The 15608-nt window shown below is 41.5% G+C and overlaps 1 protein-coding gene across 2 annotated transcripts in view; it reads left to right on the top strand.

Annotated features, from left to right (window-relative positions):
* il1rapl1a (interleukin 1 receptor accessory protein-like 1a) overlaps positions 1-15608 on the top strand; it is a 650628-nt gene that overhangs the window by 166892 nt on the left and 468128 nt on the right. The window lies entirely within an intron of this gene.

Below are 15608 nucleotides of genomic sequence, written 5' to 3'. Positions count from 1 at the left end.
ACAGCAGAAGCCTCCTGTCACATTGAGGATCTTTGACCATATTTTTTTGCACAATGTCCATGTAAACAGCACAGGCCTCCTGTCACATTGAGGATCTTTGACCATATGTTTTGCACCATGTGCAAGTAAACAGCAGAGGCCTCCCGTAACATTGAGGATCTCTGACCATATTTTTTTTCACAATTTACATATCAACAGCACAGGCCTTCTCTAACATTGAGGTTATTTTACCATATTTTTTGCACAAGGTCCATGGAAACAACAGAGGCCTCCTGTCACATTGAGGATCTTTGACCATATTTTTTGCACAATTTACAGGTCAACATCATACGCCTCTAACATTGAGGTTATTTTACCATATTTTTTACACAAGGTACATGTAAACAGATGATGCCTTCTGTCATATAAATGATCTTTGACTGTATTTTTTGCACAAGGTCCATGTAAACACCAGAGGCCTTCTGTCACATTGAGGATCTTTGACCATATTTTTTGCACAATTTACAAGTCAACATCATAGGCCTCCTCTAACATTGAGGTTATTTTACCATATTTTTTGCACAAGGTCCATTGAAACAGCAGAGGCCTCATGTCACTTTGAGGATCTTTGACCATTTTTTTTGCACAAGGTCCATGTAAACAGCAGAGGCCTCCTGTAACATTGAGGATCTCTGACCATTATTTTTGCACAATTTACAAGTCAACATCATAGGCCTCTAACATTGAGGTTATTTTACCATATTTTTTGCACAAGGTCCATGGAAACAACAGAGGCCTCCTGTCACATTGAGGATCTTTGACCATATTCTTTGCACAATTTACAAGTCAACATCATAGGCCTCTAACATTGAGGTTATTTTACCATATTTTTTGCACAAGGTCCATGTAAACAGCAGATGCCTTCTGTCATATTAATGATCTTTGACGATATTTTTTGCACAAGGTCCATGTAAACACCAGAGGCCTTCTGTCACATTGAGGATCTTTGACCATATTTTTCGCACAATTTACAAGTCAACATCATAGGCCTCCTCTAACATTGAGGTTATTTTACCATATTTTTTGCACAAGGTCCATTGAAACAGCAGAGGCCTCCTGTCACATTGAGGATCTTTGACCATTTTTTTTGCACAAGGTCCATGTAAACAGCAGAGGCCTCCTGTAACATTGAGGATCTCTGACCATTATTTTTGCACAATTTACAAGTCAACAGCATAGGCCTTCTCTAACATTGAGGTTATTTTACCGTATTTTTTGCACAAGGTCCATGGAAACAACAGAGGCCTCCTGTCACATTGAGGATCTTTGACCATATTTTTTGCATAATTTACAAGTCAACAGCATAGGCCTCTTCTAACATTGAGGTTATTTTACCATATTTTTTGCACAAGGTCCATGTAAACAGCAGATGCCTTCTGTCATATTAATGATCTTTGACGATATTTTTTGGACAAGGTCCATGTAAACACCAGAGGCCTTCTGTCACATTGAGGATATTTGACCATATTTTTTGCACAATTTACAAGTCAACATCATAGGCCTCCTCTAACATTGAGGTTATTTTACCATATTTTTTGTACAAGGTCCATTGAAACAGCAGAGGCCTCCTGTCACTTTGAGGATCTTTGACCATTTTTTTTGCACAAGATCCATGTAAACAGCAGAGGCCTCCTGTAACATTGAGGATCTCTGACCATTATTTTTGCACAATTTACAAGTCAACAGCATAGGCCTTCTCTAACATTGAGGTTATTTTACCGTATTTTTTTTCACAAGGTCCATGGAAAAAACAGAGGCCTCCTGTCACATTGAGGATCTTTGACCATATTCTTGCACAATTTACAAGTCAACATCATAGGCCTCTAACATTGAGGTTATTTTACCATATTTTTTGCACAAGGTCCATGTAAACAGCAGATGCCTTCTGTCATATAAATGATCTTTGACGATATTTTTTGCACAAGGTCCATGTAAACACCAGAGGCCTTCTGTCACATTGAGGATCTTTGACCATATTTTTTGCACAATTTACAAGTCAACATCATAGGCCTCCTCTAACATTGAGGTTATTTTACCATATTTTTTGCACAAGGTCCATTGAAACAGCAGAGGCCTCCTGTCACATTGAGGATCTTTGACCATTTGTTTTGCACAAGGTTCATGTAAACAGCAGAGGCCTCCTGTAACATTGAGGATCTGACCATTATTTTTGCACAATTTACAAGTCAACAGCACAGGCCTTCTCTAACATTGAGGTTATTTTACCGTATTTTTTGCACAAGGTCCATGGAAACAACAGAGGCCTCCTGTCACATTGAGGATCTTTGACCATATTTTTTGCACAATTTACAAGTCAACAGCATAGGCCTCTTCTAACATTGAGGTTATTTTACCATATTTTTTGCACAAGGTCCATGTAAACAGCAGAGGCCTTCTGTCACATTGAGGATCTTTGACCATATTTTTTGCACAATTTACAAGTCAACATCATAGGCCTCCTCTAACATTGAGGTTATTTTACCATATTTTTTGCACAAGGTCCATTGAAACATCAGAGGCCTCCTGTCACATTGAGGATCTTTGACCATTTGTTTTGCACAAGGTCCATGTAAACAGCAGAGGCCTCCTGTAACATTGAGGATCTGACCATTATTTTTGCACAATTTACAAGTCAACAGCACAGGCCTTCTCTAACATTGAGGTTATTTTACCGTATTTTTTGCACAAGGTCCATGGAAACAACAGAGGCCTCCTGTCACATTGAGGATCTTTGACCATATTTTTTGCACAATTTACAAGTCAACAGCATAGGCCTCTTCTAACATTGAGGTTATTTTACCATATTTTTTGCACAAGGTCCATGTAAACAGCAGATGCCTTCTGTCATATTAATGATCTTTGACGATATTTTTTGCAAAAGGTCCATGTAAACACCAGAGGCCTTCTGTCACATTGAGGATCTTTGACCATATTTTTTGCACATTTTACAAGTCAACATCATAGGCCTCCTCTAACATTGAGGTTATTTTACCATATTTTTTGCACAAGGTCCATTGAAACGGCAGAGGCCTCCTGTCACATTGAGGATCTTTGACCATTTTTTTTGCACAAGGTCCATGTAAACAGCAGAAGCTTCCTGTCACATTGAGGATCTTTGACCATATGTTTTGCACCATGTGCAAGTAAACAGCAGAGGCCTCCTGTAACATTGAGGATCTCTGACCATTAATTTTGCACAATTTACAAGTCAACAGCATAGGCCTTCTCTAACATTGAGGTTATTTAACCGTACTTTTTGCACAAGGTCCATGTAAACAGCAAAGGCCTCCTGTCACATCGATGATCTTTGACCATATTTTTTGCACAAGGTCCATGTAAACAGCAGAGGCCTCCTGTAACATTGAGGATCTTTCACCATATTTTTTACACAAGGTCCATTCAAACAGCAAAGGCCTCCTGTCACATTGAGGATCTTTGACCATATTTTTTGCATAAGTTCCATGTAAACAGCAGAGGCCTCCTGTAACATTGAGTATCTTTGACCATATGTTTTGCATAAGTTCCATGTAAACAGCAGAGGCCTCCTGTAACATTGAGGATATTTGACCATATGTTTTGCACAAGTTCCATGTAAACAGCAGAAGCCTCCTGTAACATTGAGGATCTTTGACCATATATTTTGCACAAGGTGCAAGTAAACAGTGTGACTGTAACATTGAGGTTATTGTCCCATATTTTTTGCACAAGTTTCATGTAAACAGCAGAAGCCTCCTGTCACATTGAGGATCTTTGACCATATTTTTTTTCAGGAGATCCATGTAAACAGCAGAGGCCTTCTGTCACATTGAGGATCTTTGACTGGCATTTGTGTACTTCATCCTTCAGTGTATATCTCTGATGTGCATTTCTGCTGTAGGTCCTAAAAATCGGTAGAGCCCTCCTGTCACTTAATGTTGGATCTTTGACTAGAAACATTGCTGTTGAAGTCCTAAAAAAACAGCAGAGCCCCTTGTCACCAAGAGGATATTTTACTTGTGTTTTCGCAGTAAGGCTTTAAAAACACAGAGCACTCCTCTCACATAAACAATCTTTGATGAGCATTTTTGCAGTACGTCCTTGGTTACGTTCAAGTAACTTGACACTTTTTAATGTGCTCCAAATACCCCGTGTTCCCGAGCCAACTAACCAACCAACCAACCCGAGCGTTCAACCGCCTCCTCGCCGACCGGCGCCCCAGAGCCAAGCTCGCGGGTGCGTCTCCCGGGTTCCGTCAGCCTGGCTGGCTGCTTCCCTCTTGGCAGAGGCGCTTGTCGTAGCCATTGCTGCATTTGGACACAATGCTCCATTACATCAATAATAGATGGGGAGGACTGGGAGACATGGACAAATTGGATGGGACAAGTCGCTCAGCGAGAGATGACAAGTCGCAATGAGAGGGAGACGTGTGTGTTTGTATGTACAGTATGTGTGTAAGCACTGTACTCGACAATATAGGAATGTGTGTGTGTATACCTCCTGTTTATTATTCCATACATCCATACAGTATATGTATGCGCATCACGTGTGTTTGTATGCACTTGTTGTGTGCATGTACTGTGTGTGCATATATTCATTTGTGTGTGTGTGTGTGTGTGTGTTATGTTTCTATATGTGCCTCCAGTGCGTGTGTACATGGGTGGTATGTGTGATGGTAGTGTATGCGTGTATATTTGCAGTATTTGTGTGTGCGCCTGGGAGAGGAAGGCTGACAAGTAAGCGAGTGTTGACTTGGCACAATTTATGATGACCCAGTTTTTCTGGTGGTTCCATACATTTGGAATTATTACAGAGGAAGCTCGCTTTACATGGTGTGTCTGTCTACAGCAGTGTTTTTCAACCTCTTGCAGAAATCATAAAAAAAATGAGACTCGGTAGACAATAAAAAGTCGTCGTCACAATTGTTGGATATGAATTCAAACCATAACCAGGCATGCATCACTATAGCTCTTGTCTCAGAGTAGGTGTACTGTCACATCACGCCCTGACTTATTTGGAGTTTTTGGGTTGTGCTGTTGGCATTGTATTTTAGTTCTTGTCTTGCGCTCCTGTTTTGGTGTTTTTCCCGTTTTTTGGTATTTTCCAGGTGCAGTTTTATGTCTTTCTTTTGAGCGATATTCCCTGCACCTGCTTTGTTTTAGCAATCAAGAATATTTAAAGGCCTACTGAAATGAGATTTTCTTATTCAAACGGGGATAGCAGGTTCATTCTAGTAGAGAACATTGACGATAAAGATCGCAACTTTTGGTCGCTAATAAAAAAGCCTTGCCTTTACCGGAAGTACCAGATGATGACATCACCGGTGTGAGGGCTCCTCACATCCTCACATTGTTTATAATGGGAGCCTCCAGCAGCAAGAGCTTTTCGGACCGAGAAAACGACAAGTTCCCCATTTATTTGAACAAGGATGACGGATTCCTGGCTGAGGATATTGATTGCAAAGTAAAAAATAAATAAATAAATACAAAAGTTAAAAGAAAAAAAGCGATTGCATTGGGAGCGATTCAGATGTTTTTAGACACATTTACTAGGATAATTCTGGGAAATCTCTTATCTTTCTATTGTGTTGCTAGTGTTTTAGTGAGTTTAATAGTGCCTGATAGTCGGAGGGGTGTGTCCATGGGTGTGTTGACTACAGTGTCTGAGGGAAGTCGAAGGCAGCTGCATGGATGGCACAAGCTCTGCAGATTTGCGGTAAGAGGCGACTTTTTACCAAAATTTCCTCACCGAAACCTGCCGGTTGACAAGTGGTCGGGATCCATGTTTGCTTGACCGCTCTGATCCATAGTAAAGCTTCAACTCGGGGAATTTTAAACAAGGAATCACAGTGTGTTTGTGTGGCTAAAGGCTAAAGCTTCCCACCTCCATCTTTCTACTTTGACTTCTCCATTTTTAATTGAACAAATTGCAAAAGATTCAGCAACACAGATGTCCAGAATACTGTGTAATTGTGCAATGAAAAGAGAAGACTTTTACCTACAAATGGTGCTGCGCTAATGTGTCCCCTCCAACTCGAGACATCACGCGCACGCGTCATCATTCCGCGACGTTTTCAACAAGAAACTCCGCGGGAAATTTAAAATTTTAATTTAGTAAACTAAAAAGGCCGTGTTGGCATGTGTTGCAATGTTAATATTTCATCATTGATATATAAACTATCAGACTGTGTGGTCGGTAGTAGTGGGTTTCAGTAGGCCTATAAGTCGTTGCTATCTTTTTTTTGTGAGGACATTGTTGATTGTCTTGTCATGTACAGATGTATTTTGTGGACGCCGTCCTTGCTCCACACGCTGTAAGTCTTTGCTGTCGTCCAGCATTCTGTTTTTGTTGACAATACACCACATTGCAACTTTTGGTGGACAAAGTGAGACAAAGAAGCTGTACCACTGACATATACTTCACAGTAGCCAGGCGTGCCAAGTTGAAATAAAGTTTTAATGTACATATATTTATTAACAGAAAGTTTTTCCCTCCAGTAGAACATAACCTTTCAGTCACGTCCGTATCCTCTCTCCCCTCCTGCTCCCGGCCGCTTACTGTTAAAAACGACAGATGATTAGATTAACACCTACCACCTTTAAAATCTAATCACTCGCCAGCTGTGTCTCGCCGTCAGCAATGCCATGCCCCCATCTGATGGTGCTCTGTCCTCAGCACCATGGACAGAGGCGGTGACCTTTGCTCCTGCAGGCAGTGCTGGCAACATCTCCCTCCACAGAAGCAATGGAAGATTTGCATGTAAACAAGCTGTTAGGTCACAGTCAACACTATGGTGCGTTCAAGAACCGCCGAAATTAGTAGGACAAAACGATGTTCACCAAATACTCTCATCAGTGAGGCATACACACACATATTATTAAACAGTGGGGGTTTTTCTAACAATTGGGAAGGTTTGTGTCAACATACTAAAACAAAAAATATTTTCCCCCCGTCTTTTTCCATTTTCAATCCTTTCTTAAAAATGCTCCAGAGAGCCACTAGGGCGGCACTAAAGAGCCTGGGATTGCTGACACCCGCTTTATAGATGATACGCTGCGTTATGCTGTATCGATCCGTTGTGGTGAAGAAGGAGCTGAGCCGGAAGGCAAAGCTCTCAATTTACCGGTCGATCTACATTCCCATCCTCACCTATGGTCATGAGCTTTGGGTTATGACCGAAAGGACAAGATCCCGGGTACAAGCGGCCAAAATGAGTTTCCTCTGCCGGGGCTCTCCCTTAGAGATAGGGTGAGAAGCTCTGCCATCCGGGAGGAGCTCAAAGTAAAGCCTCTGCTCCTCCACATCGAGAGGAGCCCGATGAGGTGGTTCGGGCATCTGGTCAGGATGCCACCCGAACGCCTCCCTATGGAGGTGTTTCGGGCACGTCCGACCAGCAGGAGGCCACGGGGAAGACCTTGAGAACGCCTCGGGATTCCTCGGAAAGAGCTGGGGGGAGAGGAGAGTCTAGGCTTCCCTGCTTAGGCTGCTGCCCCCACGACCTGGCCTCGGATAAGCAGAAATGGATGGATGGAGATGGACGTTGCATTATATTATACATCGTTACGCATGACACTACAGAACATTCCGTTGGCACTTACAACGCACACGCTGAAGCATGCAAAGGCCGAGGTTCTTCGCTTCCTGCCGCCTTCCCTTCCACTTGCAAGGGAGGGGTTGGCGACTTCATACGCCGCAGCCATTTAAATGATTACCTTTTCTTCCACATTGATCCAGCCAGAAGGTAATTGAGTCAATCAGGAGAATTAAACGCCTTGGTAAGATGGAATAATTCAGCTTGAAAAAGAAGTGGAGGATTGGGTGAATGAGAGTGAATAGCGCAGATATTAACACTTTCATGAGGAAATGAACTCTGCCAGCCAATGGGAGGAGGAGGAGAAGTGAGGGGGATTAGAATAAGAATATTAGCATGTGAATGAGAGCGAGTGTAACGTGGCAAACGTCACGGCTTGTAAAAATGGCAGAGAGGGAAAGCTCTAATTGTCTGGACTGGGGAAAGGAGACTTTTTGAACACGCCTCCGTCCGTTTGACTTCTCCAACAACTCCTTGACCACGTTTCATTTGCTCTCTTCTTCTCGGTCTGATTAAAACATGCACTCAGAGCAGCACTGTGTCTCCCCTCTTTTTTTTTCTGGTTTTTGTTTGAAGAGACGAGGTATAATTTTTTGGACTAAAGAGCCTGTGGGGATTTTAATAATAAACATGACACTCCAATGTGATGAAAATGTACCCTCAACATTTTGTGAATGCTGCAAGATGTATTTTAATATAAAATACTTATATTTTATATGTAAATATTGTATTTACTTTCGAAAAAATATATTTCATTTTATTTGATTGTATTTCATGGCGCAAACTGGATATTAGATAACACATCCCAGAGACAAATGCCAAAAACAGTTAATTTAAAGAACCTAAAGAAGTCCCATGTTTTCCTGAAATTAAAAATAAAACGTGCCAAACAAATGATTATATCATGGTATTTTATTGTATTTTATACTTTTACTCCACAGTCTCATATTTACTGCAGAGTCCCAATTTTTCTAGCTGTCTCACGCTCTGATAAAGTTTGAGGGCACTTACTAATATTAGCTAACCCCGTCACTGTGTTGTATCTCTGGACACGACAGTCTCAACGATCCAGTTCTCTTTCTGCCCTCAGTCTCCTGTTGGATAAAATATTAGGAAACAGTTTACCCAGTTGACGTGTGGTATTTATCGACAGTGACCTTTTATCCCCTGCTGATGTTGCTGCACTGCTCCATTTCCTTTCTGCCCTCAGTCTCCTCTTGGATAAAATTCAAGGACACAACATACCTTGTTGATGTATCTTATTTCTTGACACCACAGTTTTATCCTTCTCAGTCTCCTCGTTTCTGAGGAGCTTAGTTTTCTTTCTGCCCTCAGTCTCTTGTTGGATACAATTCAAGGACGCAGCTTACCCTGTTTGTAATTTTTTTTTGATAATGCAATTGTATCCTTCGCATTCTCCTCTTTACTGTTGGACACAATTCACGAACACATCCTATCTAGTTAACTTATTTCTTGACACTGCAGTTTTATAATAATAATAATAATAATAATAATAATAATAATAATATCCTTGACAGTCTCTTTATTGCTGCGTAGCTTTGTAATCTTTCTGCCCTCAGTATCCTGTTGGATACAATTCAAGGATACAGCTTATCCTGTTGATATGTCTTATTTGTTGACACTGCCGTTGTATCCTTCACTGTCTTTTCATTGATGCTAAGGTTTTTTTTTCTTTCTGCCCTCAGTCTCTTGTTAGATATAATTCAAGGACACAACTTACTTACCCTGTTAATTCTCGACACTGCAGTTTTATCCTTTGCGGTCTTTCCGTTGCTGCGGAGCTTCGTTTTCTTTCTGCCCTTAGTCTCCTGGTGGATACAATCCAAGGATAAAGCTTACCCTGTTGATATGTCTTATGTTTCGACTCTGCAGTTTTATTCTTCATTGTCTCCTCCTTGATGCTAAGCTTTTTTTTCTTTCTGCCCTCAGTTTTTTGTTGGATAAAATTCACGGACATAGCATATCCTGTTGTCTTATTTCTCGGCACTCAGTTTTATAATAATAATCCATGGCAGTCTCCTCTTTGCTGCGAATCTTAGTTTTCTTTCAGTCCTCAGTCTCTTATTTGATACAATTCAAGGACACAGCTTACCCTGTTAATGTGTCTTATTTCTCAACACTGCAGTTTTATGTTTCATTGTCTACACGTTGCTGTGGAGCTTTGTTTTCTTTATGCCCCCAGTCTCATTTTGGATACAATTCAAGGATGCAGCTTACCATGTTGACATGTCTTATTTGTCGACACCGCCGTTTTATCCTTCAGTTTCCTCTTTGATGCTAAGGTTTCTTATTTTCTTTCTGCCATCAGTCTATTTTTGAATACAATTCAAGGACTCAGCTTACTCACCCTGTTGATGTGTCTGATTTCTCTAAACGGCACTTTTATCCTCTGCAGTCTCCGCGTTGCTGCGGAGCTTTGTTTTCTTTCTGCCCTCAGTCTCCTGTTAGATACAATTCAAGGATACAACTTACCCAGTTGATATGTCTTATTTGTCAAAACTGCCGTTTTATCTTCAGTCTTCTCATTGGTGCTAAGTTTTTTTTTTTTCTTTCTGCCTTTAGTCTCCTATTGTATACAATTCAGGGACATAGCTTATCCTGTTGTGTCTTATTTCTCGACTCCGCAGTTGTATGATAATAATAATAATAATTATAACAATTATAAGAATAATAATATCCTTGGCAGTCTCCTTATTGCTGCAGAGCTTAGTTTTCTTTCTGCCCTCGGTCTCCTGTTGGATACAATTCAATGATACAGCTTACCCTGTTGGTACGTTTTATTTTTCAACACTACAGTTTTATAATTTGTTGTCTTCCCATTGATCCTAAGCTTTGTTTTCTTTCAGCCCTGAGTCTCTTGTTTGATTCAATTCAAGGACACAGCTGACCCTGTGAATGTGTCTTCTTTCTAAACACTGTAGTTTTATCCTTTGCAGTCTCCCGGTTGCTGTGGAGCTTTGTTTTCTTCCTGCCCTCAATCTCCTGTTGCATACAATTCAAGGAAACAGCTTACCCTGTTGATATGTCTTAGTTTTCGACACTGTAGTTGTATTCTTCACTGTCTCTTCATTGTTGCTAAGCTTTGTTTTGTTTTTCTGCCCTCAGTCTCTGGTTGGATATAATTTAAGGACACTGCTTACTTACCTTGTTGATGTGCCTTATTTCTCGACACTGCAGTCGTATCCTTTGCTGTCTCCCCATTGCTGCTGAGCTTGGTTTTAATTCTGCCCTCAGTCTCCTGTTTGATATATTGTGTTTCCTTACTGAGACATAAATAAATGGGTAAATGGGTTGTACTTGTATAGCGCTTTCCTACCTTCAAGGTACTCAAAGCGCTTTGACACTACTTCCACATTTACCCATTCACACACACATTCACACACTGATGGAGGGAGCTGCCATGCAAGGCGCTAACCAACACCCATCAGGAGCAAGAGTGAAGTGTCTTGCTCAGGACACAACGGACGTGACGAGGTTGGTACGAGGTGGGGATTGAACCAGGGACCCTCGGGTTATGCACGGCCACTCTCCCACTGCGCCACGCCGTCCAAATGCAGATCCCCACGTTGATACAGAGGAGAAACAACACGTTTGAAACTATGGAGATATGCAATGATACTCCGGAATAACGTTTGATTACTATTGTTGTGTAAACTCCTTAAAGCTCAGAGTAAAGCCTCACCATGAGCAACAAACAGTGTCAGGCTGTGAGGCCGTATGGATGGATGCTCCGTTTGAGTTTGTTTAATGCGGATATCTGTGAGTTCGATTTAGGTAGCAGCAGCAGTTGCCTTATAAGAATCACAGATGAGCACAACCCTAACGGCAGCCTTCGCCTCGGGCTGAAAAAGGCGAGATGCGCGCTGTACAAAGAGAAATAGGAGCGAGCGAGCGATGAAATGTGAAGAGGTCGCTCCTTGGCAGCTAATGATATACATTTTCACCGTTTTTTTGTCCTTTTGGGGGGGGAGTAGATAGAAATGCCGGGAGAGAAGCAACGTTAGCAGCGAGTGCATGTGTGTGGGTGAGGTGTTCCGCTGGCTTTGTAGAGGTAAAATATGACGCATTTATTTATTCATAGATGCAAGGAGGAGGAAGTGTAGCGCTTTGATATTAAAGATGAACCGCTTTGATGCAAATGAACACCGACAGCGGTGCTACTCTCAATTGTCGACGAGAAGGTCAGCAGGGCGACGTGATCTTGTCCTGCCTGAGAGCCAAACAAATGTTGTTGGACTTTTCCCGACTCAAGCAAACCACGGAAACAAAAACCAGCAAAGGACTCGGTTTTGTGTAGAGCAGGGGTAGGGAACCTATGGCTCTCGAGCCAGATGTGGCTCTTTTGATGACTGGTAATCACAGTTTTGATTGATTGATTTATTGATTGAAACTTTTATTAGTAGATTGCACTGTACAGTACATATTTCGTACAATTGACCACTAATTGGTAACCCCCGAAATGGCTTTTCAACTTGTTTAATTTGGTGTCCACATAAATCAATTCGTGGTAGGTGTTAAAAACAATGTTGAAAATTTAAAACATTCTCATGCATTTTAATCCGTGCATCCGTTTTCTACCCCACCAGTTCAAGAAGTCGCATTAAGAAGTATTTTATTTATTATCGGTTAGTTTCCGAATAATAATGTTATTAAAAAGAATAATCAGTAAATCAATCAATCAATGTTTATTTATATAGCCCTAAATCACTAGTGTCTCAAAGGGCTGCACAAACCACAACACGGTAGGCCCACATAAGGGCAAGGAAAACTCAGACCCAGTGGGACGTCGGTGACAATGATGACTATGAGAACCTTGGAGAGGAGGAAAGCAATGGATGTCGAGCAGGTCTAACATGATACTGTGAAAGTTCAATCCGTAATGGATCCAACACAGTCGCAAGAGTCCAGTCCAAAGCGGATCCAACACAGCAGCGAGAGTCCCGTTCACAGTGGAGCCAGCAGGAAAACATCCCAAGCGGAGGCGGATCAGCAGCGCAGAGATGTCCCCAGCCGATACACAGGCGAGCAGTACATGGCCACCGGATCGGACCGGACCCCCTCCACAAGGGAGAGTGGGACATAGGAGAAAAAGAAAAGAAACGGCAGATCAACTGGTCTAAAAAGGGAGTCTATTTAAAGGCTAGAGTATACAAATGAGTTTTAAGGTGAGACTTAAATGCTTCTACTGAGGTGGCATCTCGAACTTTTACCGGGAGGGCATTCCAGAGTACTGGAGCCCGAAATGAAAATGCTCTATAGCCCGCAGACTTTTTTTGGGCTTTAGGAATCACTAATAAGCCAGAGTCTTTTGAACGCAGATTTCTTGCCGGGACATATGGTACAATACAATCGGCAAGATAGGATGGAGCTAGACCGTGTAGTATTTTATATGTAAGTAGTAAAACCTTAAAGTCACATCTTAAGTGCACAGGAAGCCAGTGCAGGTGAGCCAGTACAGGCGTAATGTGATCAAACTTTCTTGTTCTTGTCAAAAGTCTAGCAGCCGCATTTTGTACCAACTGTAATCTTTTAATGCTAGACATGGGGAGACCCAAAAATAATACGTTACAGTAGTCGAGGCGAGACGTAACAAACGCATGGATAATGATCTCAGCGTCTTTAGTGGACAGAATGGAGCGAATTTTAGCGATATTACAGAGATGAAAGAAGGCCGTTTTAGTAACGTTTTTAATGTGTGCCTCAAAGGAGAGAGTTGGGTCAAAGATAACACCCAGATTCTTTACCGAGTCGCCTTGTTTAATTGTTTGGTTGTCAAATGTTAGAGTTGTATTATTAAATAGAGGTCGGTGTCTAGCAGGACCGATAATCAGCATTTCCGTTTTTTTTGGCGTTGAGTTGCAAAAAGTTAGCGGACATCCATTGTTTAATTTCATTAAGACACGCCTCCAGCTGACTACAATCCGGCGTGTTGGTCAGCTTTAGGGGCATGTAGAGTTGGGTGTCATAAGCATAACAGTGAAAGCTAACACCGTAATTGCGTATGATGACACCTAGCGGCAGCATGTAGATGCTGAAGAGTGCAGGGCCAAGGACCGAACCCTGGGGAACTCCACACGTTACCTTAATGTAGTCCGAGGTCACATTGTTATGGGAGACGCACTGCATCCTATCAGTAAGATAAGAGTTAAACCAAGACAGGGCTAAGTCTGACATACCAATTCGTCTTTTGATACGCTCTAATAAAATATTATGATCGACAGTATCGAAAGCAGCGCTAAGATCGAGGAGCAGCAACATAGATGACGCATCAGAATCCATCGTTAGCAATAGATCATTAGTCATTTTTTGCGAGGGCTGTCTCCGTGGAGTGATTTGCCCTGAAACCGGATTGAAAGGTTTCACATAGATTGTTAGACGCTAAGTGTTCATTTAACTGCTCCGCAACAATTTTTTTGAGGATTTTTGAAATAAAGGGAAGGTGAGAATAGTTTACCATGAGGTCAGGATCGAGGTTAGGTCTTTTAAGAAGAGGATGAATAACTGCTTTTTTGAATGCTAGGGGAACAGTGCCCGAAGAAAGTGATAAGTTTATAATATTTATCACTGATGGACCTAATAATACAAAGAGCTCCTTGATCAGTTTCCCAGGAAGTGGGTCAAGTAAACATGTTGTTTGTTTTATTCCATTTACACGTTGTAACAATTCCTCTAATGTTATTTCCTCAAAACGTGAGAAACTATTTTGGAGGGCAGTATCCGCCGTATATACAATTGTGTCAGTGTTAATAGAACCCCGTTGTAGCTGGGACGCATTGTCTTTAATCTCCTTTCTAATGACTTCAATTTTCTTACTAAAGAATTGCATAAAGTCATCAGCTGAGTGGGTGGAGCTACTGGAAGGAGTTCCTTGTTGGGTTAGCGATGCTACTGTACTAAACAAAAATTTAGGATCGTTTTTATCACGGTGGATGAGATTTGAGTAATATTTAGCTTTAGCTAAGGTAAGCATGCGTTTATAAGTTATTAAACTATCACTCCATGCTTGATGGTGCGCCTCAAGTTTAGTCGTGCGCCATTTGCGTTCCAGCTTTCTACATAATAATTTCTGAGCTCTAGTTTCTTCTGAAAACCACGGGGTATGCTTTTTTGGAGCCTTTTTTAACTTTAGCGGTGCTATGTTATCAATGGTTTCGCGCAGGGCTTCGTTAAAGTTGTTAGTGAGGTTATCAATAGAGCCAACATACTTTGGGAATGGTGCCATTACCGAGGGCAGTAGGTCAGCAAGAGTTGTCGTTGTGGCCGTATTAATGTTGCGGCTGCTATAGCAGTTATTATTATTATTAGTTTGACGAATATGCGTCTGAACCTCGAATTTTATAAGGTAATGATCGGACAATACTTTAGTATACGGGAGTATCATAACTTTGGAAAAGGTGATACCCCTGACAAGCACTAGGTCTATCGTATTACCGTTGCGATGCGTGGGTTCATTTATTATTTGTGTGAGACCACAGCTATCAATTATAGTCTGGAGCGCTACGCACGGTGGGTCCGATGGGGTATTCATATGGATATTAAAGTCCCCCATTATGATTATATTATCGGCGTGTGTCACTAGATCAGCAACGAACTCTGAGAATTCATTGATAAAGTCCGAATAGGATCCTGGGGGCGGTAGATAACAGCCAGGTGTAGAGGCAGCGGTGTGACAGACCTCATAGTAAGCACCTCAAACGATTGATATCAATCAATCAATCAATCAATCAATGTTTATTTATATAGCCCCAAATCACAAATGTCTCAAAGGACTGCACAAATCATTACGACTACAACATCCTCCTTGTGTTTATTATGCCCAGTGCATTTAGTATAATTACGACCATATCTAGGAATTGATACGACGGGAATTTTCCGATTGTTTGTTTGTTGCTTTGATAAACTGCACGCATCATAGTTAGCCACCTCAGTAGAACACATGTCCAACTCTGAAACAATCAAAGCAGAAAAAGCTTGTTGTAAT

This window comes from Nerophis ophidion, linkage group LG19 (assembly GCF_033978795.1).
Source record: "Nerophis ophidion isolate RoL-2023_Sa linkage group LG19, RoL_Noph_v1.0, whole genome shotgun sequence".
NCBI lineage: Eukaryota > Metazoa > Chordata > Actinopteri > Syngnathiformes > Syngnathidae > Nerophis > Nerophis ophidion.
Note: the sequence above shows the minus strand (reverse complement) of the source record. Positions and strands in the feature narration are given on the sequence as shown.